Here is a 13,016-nt window from a genome sequence, read left to right as displayed (position 1 = left end):
CTCCTCCAGGAAGTCTTTCTGGACTTAAATGATTTCTCTTCTGGGCTCCCATTCTTCTACTAAGCAGAAATCGGTTGCTCTCTATGTGCCAGGCGCCCTTCCAGGTGCTAGAGGCACATCTGGTGCCACAGTACAGGAGTCCCTGTCCTGTGGAGCTTACAGACTGTAACAAAGATAAATAAGTGAGCCTGACCAGGTGATGGCGCAATGAATAGAGTGTGGGGGCGGTGGGAGATGAGGAGGAGGGGCACAGAGAAAACTAGATAGAAGGTGAGGGAGGACAATTTGACTTTGGGTGATGGGTATGCAACATAATTGAATGACAAGATAACCTGGACATGTTTTCTTTGAATATATGTACACTGATTTATTGATGTCACCCCATTAAAATTAATAAAAATTTATTTATAAAAAAATAAAAATAGGCCCTGGCCCGTTGGTTCAGTGGTAGAGCATCGGCCTGGCATGCAGAGGTCCCGGGTTCGATTTCCGGCCAGTGCACACAGGAGAAGCGCCCATCTGCTTCTCCACCCCTCCCCCTCTCCTTCCTCTCTGTCTCTCTCTTCCTCTCCTGCAGCAAGGCTCCATTGGAGCAACGATGGCCCAGGCGCTGGGGATGGCTCCTTGGCCTCTGCCCCAGGCGCTAGAGTGGCTCTGGTCCAGGCAGAGCGACGCCCCGGAGGGGCAGAGCATCGCCCCCTGGTGGGCAGAGCGTTGCCCCCTAGTGGGCGTGCCGGGTGGATCCCGGTCGGGCGCATGCGGGAGTCTGTCTGACTGTCTCTCCCTGTTTCCAGCTTCAGAAAGATAAATAAATAAATAAATAAAATTAAAATAAAAAAAAATAAAGAGATATTAAATGTCAAAAAAAAAAGCAATTAATGAACAACTAAGGTCTTGCATCGAAAAACTGATGATTGATGCTTCTCATCTCTCTTCGTTCCTGTCTGTCTGTCCCTATCTGTCCCTCTCTCTGACTCTCTTTCTGTCTCTGTTTTAAAAAAAAGTTTGTGTATTGATTTTAGTGACAGAGGAAGGGAGAGAAGGAGAGAGAGGCAAGAATATAGATCTGTTCCTGCATGTGCCCACCAGGGATCGAACAGCATCCTCTGTACTACGGGACAATGCTCTAACCAACTGAGCTATCTCAAAAGGACCTTAACCAAAATTTAATATAATTCTATGGCCAAAAATCTCCTCAGCTCTTCATTGCATCAGAAGAAAATACAAGTATTTCAGGGAAATCAAACTTTTCATAATCTCTCGCCAGTTTACTTCTTCAACCTTGTTTTCCCCTAAGCTGTATCTTTATCTAAGCCAACTGATCTTCTCCTGGTTTACGACACAGACCAGTTACTTAACTGCCCTCTACCTCGTCCCCTTTCACACAGAGTACTCTCCTTCTCAGAGCACTTTGAGCTTCTATGTTGCGTTTCCCCCTACTCTTCACTTTCTTCACTGTTTTTGTTTTTAGCGAGAGAGAGATAAGGAGAGACAGAGACAGACAGGAAGAGAGATGAGAAGCATCAACTCATAGTTGCAGCACCGTAGTTGTTTATTGATTGCTTTCTAATATGTACCTTGACCAGGGGGCTCCAGCTGAGCCAGTGACCCCTTGCTCAAGCCAGAAACTTTGGGCTCAAGCCAGCATCCATGAAGTCATGTCTATGATCTCACACTCTTGCATGGTCCAGCTGGTGAACCCGTGCTTAAGCTGAATGAGCCTGCACACAAGTGGTGACCTTGGGCTTTTGAACCTGGGTCCTTAGCATCCCAGATTTACTGTACCACTGCCTGGTCAGGCTTTTAAGTTTTAGAAATAACAAAAAAGATATTTGTTGGCAAAAAGAAAAAAAGAATTTAAAATATTAACATTTTTTACCTGTCCTTCCAGGACTGTGCATCTATATACACATTTATATCTACAGGTACACATAAATACATACAAACCATTTTTTCATTAATAAAAAGCTATAGTACATATAAATCCTCTTTTTCACTCAGTGGAAGGTACTATTATTATCCCCATTTCACAAATGAGACATCAAAGTCACAGAGAGTTGTGCTTCCTTGCCAAAGATCACACAGCTATGACATTGCCAAACTTGCACTACAACCCTGGTTATCTGGCTCTAGACCCTATTCTCTGTAGGCCTCTAATGCCAAAGCCTGTGTGAAAAATTTGAAGGGTTTAGAACAGGGAAATGATATGCTTTCAAAAATTCTAGACAATGTGCAGAATATATATATATGTAGGAGGGCAAGGGTGGAAGCATGGAGACCACCCAGTTAAGGGAGCTGCTCACATCCAGGGACACATGACATAATCCCCCCATTTGCAGCACACTTCTCTCTTCTAGCTTTTGTCATTAATATGGAAATCCACAGCTTCCTCAAAGATCTGCTGGACAAACTGGCTCCCATGTGCAATGAGGTCCCCATAACCTGTACACTTTGTTATTATGAGTTTATAACATGCATAAGCTGTCGCGAACCCACGTGACTAGTAATTTTTCAGGTCTCGAGTGCAAATGGTGGAGGATTGAGAAAAAGAGACACAGAAAAAAGGATGGATCAGGAGGTCTCTGTAGGCTTTTCCTACAAGAGTGACCTGCATTCCCAAAAAGCTTTATTTTTATAGTGCAAAGCAGAGTTATTTTACAAAACAAAAGAAAGCTTAGATATAAAGTCACACCTCTGAGCTACATCAGGAAATCTCCCAAGTGCAAAAAACCTTCCACCAAGCATAACATCTTTTTTCTTTTTAATTTTTAAAATTTATTTATTCATTTTAGGGGTGGGGGGAGTAGGAAGCATCAACTCCCATATGTGCCTTGACCAGACAAGTGCAGGGTTTTGAACTAGTGACTTCAGCTTTCCAGGTCGACGCTTTATCCACTGCGCCACCACAGGTCAGGCCCAAGTGTAACATCTTAACTTCACAAAACAATAGGTAAGAAGAAAACTGCTTTTAGCAACAAGTGAGGTGGGGGGATGAGACCAGTAGAAATACTAACCTTCATAGCCATATAGAGTTGTGGGGAAGAGCTTAATCTTTGGCTAAGTCTTGAAGTGCGAGGGCTTTGCCAGTTTGCAGTCTCCCACAATATGCCTTTACTTACTAGTATTTACTTATGCATTCATTCATTTTAGATAGGAGAGAGAGAGAGAGAGAGAGAGAGAGAGAGAGAGAGAGAAAAGGTAGGGAGGAGCAGGAAGCATCAACTCCCATTTGTGCCTTGATCAGACAAGCCTAGGGTTTTGAACCGGCAACCTCAGCATTCCAGGGTGGCGCTTTATCCACTGTGTCCCCACGGGTCAGGCTACTCTCATAATATTTAAAAAGGGAAGAGCATCCATATTTACTTCATGCTCTTTTTTTTTTTTTTTTTTTTGTATTTTTCTGAAGCTGGAAATGGGGAGAGACAGTCAGACAGACTCCCGCATGCGCCCGACCAGGATCCACCCGGCACGCCCACCAGGGGCGACGCTCTGACCCCCAGGGGGCTATGCTCTGCCCCTGGGGGGGGGGGTCGCTCTGCCGCGACCAGAGCCACTCCAGCGCCTGGGGCAGAGGCCAAGGAGCCATCCCCAGCGCGCCTGGGCCATCTTTGCTCCAATGGAGCCTCGGCTGCGGGAGGGGAAGAGAGAGACAGAGAGGAAGGAGGGGGGGGGGGTGGAGAAGCAAATGGGCGCTTCTCCTATGTGCCCTGGCCGGGAATCGAACCGGGGTCCCCCGCACGCCAGGCCGACGCTCTACCGCTGAGCCAACCGGCCCATATTTACTTCATGCTCTTTAATAATCTCTCTCCCTGCTTTCCCTAACTCTCCAAGTAACCATTGATTTACTTTCCTCTACAACAAATTAGTTGGCATTTTGTAGAACTTGATCTAGTTTAAATCATAAAGTATTTACTCATTGCCACCCCTGAGTTCCCTCATGCGGCATAAAATGTATATAACTATAAACATAAACATGTATGTATCTGAAAAAGTCCTGAAATATGTGCACCAAACTCTGGACATTGGCAGCAACCAACCCTGGATAGGGTAATGGGAGTTGGAGTGAGTTATCAGAAATATTCACATGTTGCTATTAATACGTTTGCATGAATTTTTTACAACTTTGATGTATCAATATATTAGCTGTATAATTAAGATCATTAAAGATATCCTGACCAGTGGTGGCGCAGTAGATAGTGTTGACCTGGGATGCTGAAGTCCTAGGATTAAAACCCTAAGGTCACCGGTTGAACGCAGGGTTGCCGGCTTGAGCGTGTAGGATCATGGACATGATCCCATGGTTGCTGGCTTGAGCCCAAAGGTCACTAGCTTGAGCAAGGGGTCACTGACTCACCTGGAGCCCCCAAGTCAAGGCACATATGAGAAGCAATCAATGAACTGAAGTGCTGCAATTAAGAGTTGATGTTTCTTATCTCTCTCCCTCCTTGTTTCTCTCCCTCTCTGTCTCTAAAAAAAAAAAAATCACTAAAGGCAAAGATGAAAGATAGATAGCCTGACCTGTGGTGGCACAGTGGATAAAGCGATGACCTGGGAATGCTGAGGTCGCCAGTTCAAAACCCAAGGCTTGCCTGGTCAAGGCACATATGGGAGTTGATGCTTCCTGCTCTTTTCCCCCTTCTCTCTTTCTCTCTCTGTCTCTCTATCTCTTGCTCTCTCTCCTCTCTTTCTAAAAATGAGTAAATAGGCCTGACCAGGCAGTGGCTCAGTGGATAGAGCGTCGGACTGGGATGCGGAGGACCCAGATTTGAGACCCCGAGGTCGCCAGCTTGAGCGTGGGCTCATCTGGTTTGAGCAAAGCTCACCAGCTTGGACTCAAGGTCTCTGGCTTGATCAAGGGGTTACTTGGTCTGCTGAAGGCCCACAGTCAAGGCACATATAAACTTTTTCTTTTCTTTCTTTCTTTTTTTTTTTTTACATAGAGAGAGAGAAAGAGAAAGAGTCAGAGAGAGGGATAGATAGGGACAGACAGACAGGAATGGACAGAGATGAGAAGCATCAATCATTAGTTTTTCGTTGCGACACCTTAGTTGTTCACACCTTAGTTCATTGATTACTTTCTCATATGTGCCTTGACTGTGGGGCTACAGCAGACCGAGTAACCCCTTGCTGGAGCCAGTGATCCTGGGTCCAAGCTGGTGAGCTTTGCTCAAACCAGATGAGCCCGCCCTCAAGCTGGTGACCTCGGGGTCTCGAACCTGGGTCCTCCGCATCCCAGTCCGACACTTTATCCACTGCGCCACCACCTGGTCAGGCTCAAGGCACAGATAAGAAAGCAATCAATGAAAACTAAGGTGTCACAGTGAAAAAACTGATGATTGATGCTTCTCATCTCTCTCTATTCCTGTCTGTCTGTCCCTATCTATCCCTCTCTCTGACTCTCTCTCTTCGTCTCTGTAAAAAAAAAAAAAGAAAGAAAGAATAAATAAGAATAAATAAAAATTTAGCCTGACCAGGCAGTGGCTCAGTGGATGGAGCGTCAGACTGGGACGCTGAGGACCCAGGTTCAAGACCCTGAGATCACCAGCTTGAGCGTGGGCTCATTGGGTTTGGGCAGGGCTCACCAGCTTGAGCCCAGGGTCGCTCCCTCGAGCAGGGGGTCACTCAGTCTGCCGTAGCCCCCCGGTCAGTGACATACAAGAAATCAGTCAATGAACAACTAAGGAACCGCAACAAGGAATTGATGTTTCTCATCTCTCTTCCTTCCTGTCTGTCCCTATCTGTCCGTCTCTCTGACTGTCTCTGCCACAAAGAAAGGAAAAAAAATCTAAAAAAAAAAAATAGATATAGATAGATAGGTAGGTAGATATATGTTATGTGACAGATTATATTTTACGAACATAGCCACACCAAAATATGTCCCATTCTACATGCTTTTCTACACTTGATCTTAGCCAAAAGTTCGAGAAGTGATACATGCTTTTCTTACAATGTAATATCACGTTAGTATTACTCCATCAAGAGTGGGGTTTCACCTCCCCTTGCACTTGAGAGGACCTTTGTAACTGCTTGGATCAATAAGATGTGGTAGAGAAGTAATGCTCCAAAGTCTAGGTCATAAAAGGACATACAGCTTCCCCCTGGCCCTCTCTCTCTTAAGATACTTGTCCTTGGAACACAGCCACTATGTTTCCAGGAAAACCAGGTCACATGAAGAGGTTGCGTGTGTGTGTTCTGGCTCACGGTCCCAGCAAGGCTTTCAGCTGACAGCCACCATCAGCCACCAGATATGTATGAGTAAATAACTCTTCCAATAATTCCAGCTCCCACCTTTTGAATCTTCTGAAGCCCTAGACCAGGGGTCCCCAAACTTTTTACACAGGGGGCCAGTTCACTGTCCCTCAGACCGTTGGAGGGCCGGACTATAAAAAAAACTATGAACAAATCCCTATGCACACTGCACATATCTTATTTTAAAGTAAAAAAACAAAACGGGAACAAATACAATATTTAAAATAAAGAACAAGTAAATTTAAATCAACAAACTGACCAGTATTTCAGTGGGAACTATGGGCCTGCTTTTGGCTAATGGGGTGGTCAATGTGCTCCTCTCACTGACCACCAATGAAAGAGATGCCCCTTCCGGAAGTGCAGCGGGGGCCGGATAAATGGCCTCAGGGGGCCGCATGCAGCCCGTGGGCCATAGTTTGGGGACCCCTGCCCTAGACATTAAGAAGCTGATAAACACTTCCCACTGTGGTCTGTACAGATCCCTGTCCCAAGAAAGCATGAGAGACATCATATATTTTACATTCATGTATATTTTGAAAAAATGGAGTATAATAATTGTTTCGTATCCTATCACTTAGGAGTATATTACAGCCTGACTGGTGGTGGTGCAGTGGATAGAGCACTGACCTGGGATGCTGAGGTCCCCAGTTTGAAACCCCAAGGTCCCTGCCTCGAATGCAGCTTGCCAGCTTGAGCACAGGGTTCCTGGCTTCAGTTCAGGACCATTAACATAATCCTAAAGTAGCTAGCTTAAGCAAGGGGCTGCTGGCCTGGCTTGAGCCCCCAGAGCAAGGCATGTATGAGAAGCAATCAATGAACAACTAAAGTGAGCTACTACAATTTGATGCTTCTTATCTCTCTCCTTTTTCTATCTCTCTCTCATTCACAGAAGTAAATATACTGTCTACCGGAAAGTTCTGTCCATTTTTGGAATAAAACAAAATATAAATTTTGTGAAAATTTTACAAAATTTGTAAAAATACAGTGGCGTAAATGAACTTTATCAGTAGCCATGGGTACACTATCACTTCACACATAAGACTAACGTGAATCAACTTTGTTTTAGTTGATTTGCGATGTCAGTATGTATACATTAAGTGATAAAAATAGAGAGGCACACATGCGCCAAATAAACATATGCTTACATGTCGAAACTTGTGATAGAAACGGACAGAACTTTCCATAGTGTACCCATGGCTACTGATAAAGTTCATTTACACCACTGTATTTTTACGAATTTCAACAAGGAAGAAATGCTACAGAAGCATGTAGAAATTTATTGAAAATGTTTGGTGAAAGTACAGTTTCTGATAGGACATGCAGAAGATGGTTCGAAAAATTCGAAACAGGTGATTTCGACCTTTCTGATAAGCCACGTTCTGGGCGACCATCTTTGATCAATGATGATGTTGTTAAGACCATGTTGGAGCAAGATCCTTTTCTGACATCGGAGATAGCAGAAAGGCTTAATTCAGCTCAGCAAACCATTTCGGACCATAATCGGAAGATAGGATTGGTGTGGAAATATTCAAGATGAGTGCCACATGAATTAAGTCAGAAGAATTTGGATGATCGAGTCGTCATATGCACATCTCTGCTTGCTCGGAACAAAATTGAGCCCTTCTTGAACCGGATGATAACTGGGGATAAAAAGTGGATTACCTACGAAAACATCGTAATTGTGAACCTGGAAAACCTAGCCCTTCCACCTCTAAACCAAATTTGACTCTAAATAAGAGAATGTTGTGTATATGGTGGGACATTCGAGGACCAATACATTATGAGCTTTTAAAACCGAATGAGGCCCTGGCCGGTTGGCTCAGTGGTAGAGCGTCGGCCTGGCATGCGGAAGTCCCAGGTTCGATTCCCGGCCAGGGCACAAAGGAGAAGCGCCCATCTGCTTCTCCACCCCTCCCCCTCTCCTTCCTCTCTGTCTCTCCCTTCCTCTCCCGCAGCTGAGGCTCCATTGGAGCAAAGTTTGCCCGGGCGCTGAGGATGGCTCCACGGCCTCTGCCTCAGGCGCTAGAATGGCTCTGGTTGCAACAGAGCAACGCCCCGGATGGGCAGAACATCACCCCCTGGTGGGCATGCCGGGTGGGTCCCGGTCGGGCGCATGCGGGAGTCTGTCTGACTGCCTCCCCGTTTCCAGCTTCAGAAAAATACAAAAACAACAAAACGAACGAAAAGCTCAATTCGGAGAAGTATTGTCAGCAACTGGATAATTTAAAGACAGCAGTCCAAGAAAAGAGGCTGGCGATGTTCAATAGGAAGAACATCATACTGCATCATCATAATGCCAGGCCACATGCTGCTTTGGGGACTCGTCAAAAAATTGCAGAACTAGGCTGGGAAATTCTGTCGCATCCACCATATTCCCCAGACTTAGCACCCTCCGACTATCACTTGTTTTTGTCCTTACAAACTTTTGAAGGGCAAAAAATTCAAAAATGAAGAAGATATCACACAAGCACTGGTTCAATTTTTCCCATCAAAAGATAAAACATTGCCTGACCTGTGGTGGCACAGTGGATAAAGCGTTAACCTGGAAACACTGAGGTTGCCGGTTCACAACCCTGGCTTGGCTTGACCTGTGGTGGCACAGTGGATTAAGCGTCGACCTGGAATGCTGAGGTCGCCGGTTCAAAACCCTAGGCTTGCCTGGTCAAGGCACATATGGGAGTTGATGCTTCCTGCTCCTCCCCCTTCTCTCTCTCTCTCTTCTAAAGTGAATAAATAAAAAAATTAAAAAAGAAAAAGATAAAACATTTTTCAAAAATGGGACATACAGGCCCTGGCCGGTTGGCTCAGCGGTAGAGCGTCGGCCTGGCGTGCGGGGGACCCGGGTTCGATTCCCGGCCAGGGCACATAGGAGAAACGCCCATTTGCTTCTCCACCCCCCCTCCTTCCTCTCTGTCTCTCTCTTCCCCTCCCGCAGCCAAGGCTCCATTGGAGCAAAGATGGCCCGGGCGCTGGGGATGGCTCCTTGGCCTCTGCCCCAGGCGCTGGAGTGGCTCTGGTCGCGGCAGAGCGAGGCCCTGGAGGGGCAGAGCGTCGCCCCTGGTGGGCGTGCTGGGTGAATCCCCGTCGGGCACATGCAGGAGTCTGTCTGACTGTCTCTCCCCGTTTCCAGCTTCAGAAAAACACAAAAAAATAAAATAAAAAAGGGATATACAGGCCCTGGCCAGTTGGCTTAGTGGTAGAGCGTTGGCCTGGCGTACAGGAATCCCGGGTTTGATTCCCAGCCAGGGCACACAGGAGAAGCGCCCATCCGCTTCTCTACCCCTCCCCCTCTCCTTCCTCTCCGTCTCTTTCTTCCCCTCCCGCAGCCAAGGCTCCATTGGAGCAAAGCTGCCCAGGCGCTGAGGATGGCTCTGTGGCCTCTGCCTCAGGCGCTAGAATGGCTCTGGTTGCAACAGAGCGACTCCCCTGGTGGGCATGCTGGGTGGATGCCAGTTGGGCGCATGCAGGAGTCTGACTGCCTCCCTGTTTCCAACTTCAGAAAAAAAAATACAAAAAAGAAAAAAAATAGAATATACAAATTGCCCTCATACTGGCAAGAAATCATTAATAATAATGGCAATTCTATTATTTAATAAAGTTTATTGAGGGTAAGAAAAATTTGTATTTTGTTTTATTCCAAAAATGGACAGAACTTTCTGGTAGACCGTATATATTACAAATACCTTTCCTTGTCAATAGATGCCTTTGTACAGGATCAATATTAATGGCTTTCTTTATTGTATATTATCCCATAATTTAAAAAACCCTGGCCTGACCAGGCGGTGGCGCAGTGGATAGAGCATTGGACTGGGATGTGGAAGGACCCAGGTTAGAGACCCCAAGGTCGCCAACTTGAGTGCGGGCTCATCTGGCTTGAGCAAAAGCTCACCAGCTTGGACCCAGGGTCGCTGGCTCCAGCAAGGGGTTACTCGGTCTGCTGAAGGCCCACGGTCAAGGCACATATGAGAAAGCAATCAATGAACAACTAAGAAGTCACAATGTGCAACGAAAAACTAATGATTGATGCTTCTCATCTGTCTCCATTCCTGTCTGTCTGTCCCTGTCTATCCCTCTGACTCTCTCTCTGTCTCTGGAAAAAAAATAAATAAATAAAAATAAAAAATAAAAAACCCTTACTTTTGGACATTTGGGATGCTGCAAACTTTTTCCTGCTAGAATTACCATTCCAGCCCTAGCTGGATAGCTCGGTTGGTTAGGTTAGAGTGTTGTCCAGGTATGCAGAGGTTGTGTGTTCAATCCCTTGTTGGAGCATATACAGAAACAGATAGATATTCTTGCCTCTTTCTCTCTCTAAAAAAAAAAAAAAAAAAAAATCACCATTCCAAAGTATATCTATGTATATACACATGCTTGCACATACACACACACACACACATATCCTTAAATGCTTTGACTTAATTTTTAAATCTTTGTTTACTAGAGAGAAACTGAAACTAGTTAAAAATATTATCATTAGCCCAATAAATGTTTATTTAATGGAGTAATATTGAAAATAAGGTTGATCTGTGTCTTTAACAAACTTACCTTTACCAGGGGAAAGAGAGGTTTCTCATCCATTGCATGTGCACTGGTGTGGTAGATATGTGAATGACCTTATTTTCTATTGTGAAAATACAATAATTCCACAGAAAAACTGTTTCCCTTTTACTCACTGGAGAGGATTTATTACCAGCAACCTCAAGTGAGAGCTTCTAATTAATAGTTAATTCGCAGAAAATATACTTTGAGTCCTTTGCTAGTATCATAATTTAAAGGAATATGTTTTCTCAAAAATAAATGTAAATAAGTAGAATGGATTCTTTTTTAAAGGTTTTATTTATTGATTTTTATTTTTAAATTATTTTTATTTTTTATTTTATTTTAGAGGAGACAGAGAGAGAGAGAGAAGGGGGGAGGAGCAGGAAGCATCGACTCCCATATGTGCCTTGACTAGGCAAGCCCAGGGTTTTGAACCGGCAACCTCAGCATTTCCAGGTTGACACTTTATCCACTGCGCCACCACAGGTCAGGCCTGGATTATAGTAGATTTTTATGTTGCTAATATACAAAACTCATATTCTTACAATAAACATAAACTCGTTACTCTTAATTTTCTCTCCAAATTAATTTGGGGTTTTCTAATATGTACAGTATTTACATCTGACTTAAGTACATGTTATGAGTTAAACTGGAAGCTGAAACTTGTGTAAGAAATACATGAAGGGGGCCTAACCTGTGGTGGCGCAGTGGATAAAGCGTTGACCTGGAAATGCTGAGGTCGCCAGTTCAAAACCCTGGGCTTGCCTGGTCAAGGCACATATGGGAGTTGATGCTTCCAGCTCCTCCCCCCTTCTCTCTCTCTGTGTCTCCTCTCTCTCTCCCTCTCTGTCTCTCCCTCTCCTCTCTAAAATGAATAAATAAAAAATAAAAAAATTAAAAAAATTAAAAAAAAAAAAAGCCTGATCAGGCAGTGGCTCAGTGGATAGAGCATTGGACTGGGATGCAGAGGACCCAGGTTCGAGACCCCGAGGTCGCCAGCTTGAGCGCGGGCTCATCTGGTTTGAGTAAAAGCCCACCAGCTTGAACCCAAGGTCACTGTCTCCAGCAAGGGGTTACTCGGTCTGCTGAAGACCCGCGGGCAAGGCACATATGAGAAAGCAATCAATGAAAACTAAGGTGTTGCAACACGCAATGAAAAACTAATGATTGATGCTTCTCATCTCTCTCCATTCCTGTCTGTCTGTCCCTGTCTATCCCCTCTCTCTGACTTACTCTCTGTCTCTGTAAAAAAAAAAAAAAAAAAAAGAAATACATGAAGGCCCTGGCCGGTTGGCTAAGTGGATAGAGCATCGACCCAGTGTGCAGATGTCCCAGGTTCGATCCCCAGTCAGGACACACATGACAAGCGACCATCTGCTTCTCTTCCCTTCTCTCTCCCCCTTCTCTCTCTCTACCTATCTTGCAGTCAGTGGCTTGACTGGCTCTAGCATCAGCCTCAGATGCTGAGGACAGCTTGGTTGATTTGAGCATTGGCCCCAGACGGGAGTTGTAGGTAGATGCCAGTCAGGGCACATGCAGGAGTCTATCTCCCCTACCCTCACTTAAAGAAAGGAAGAGGGCCCTGGCCGGTTGGCTCAGTCGTAGAGCATCGGCCTGGCGTGCAGGAGTCCTGGGTTCGATTCCCAGCCAGGGCACAGGAGAAGCGCCCATCTGCTTCTCCACCCCTCCCCCTCTCCTTCCTCTCTGTCTCTCTCTTCCCCTCCCGCAGCCAAGGCTCCATTGGAGCAAAGTCGGCCTGGGCGCTGAGGATGGCTCCATGGCCTCTGCCTCAGGCGCTAGAATGGCCCTGGTTGCAATAGAGCAACGCCCCAGATGGGCAGAGCATCGCCCCCTGGTGGATCCTGTCTGACTGCCTCCCCGTTTCCAACGTCAGAAAAAAAAAAAATAATAATAATAAAATAAAATAAAAAGAAAGGAAGAAATACATGAGTATGCCCTAACTGGATAGCTCAGTTGGTTAGAGCATCTTCCTCAGACACAGAGGTTGTGGGTTCATCCTCGGCACATACAGGGCATGTACAGGAACAGATTAATGTTTTTGTCCCTCTCCGTTCCTCTCTCTCTCTCTAAAAACAAAAAACAAAAAACACAAGTACATACAAGAAGCAATAAATAAATAAAAGTGCCTATTACGCATAGATATCTCAAATATCAGTACATACACGACTCATGTATGGGTGAAAATGGTTTGGGTCATTTACAGACTT

This window comes from Saccopteryx leptura, chromosome 10 (assembly GCF_036850995.1).
Source record: "Saccopteryx leptura isolate mSacLep1 chromosome 10, mSacLep1_pri_phased_curated, whole genome shotgun sequence".
NCBI lineage: Eukaryota > Metazoa > Chordata > Mammalia > Chiroptera > Emballonuridae > Saccopteryx > Saccopteryx leptura.
Note: the sequence above shows the minus strand (reverse complement) of the source record.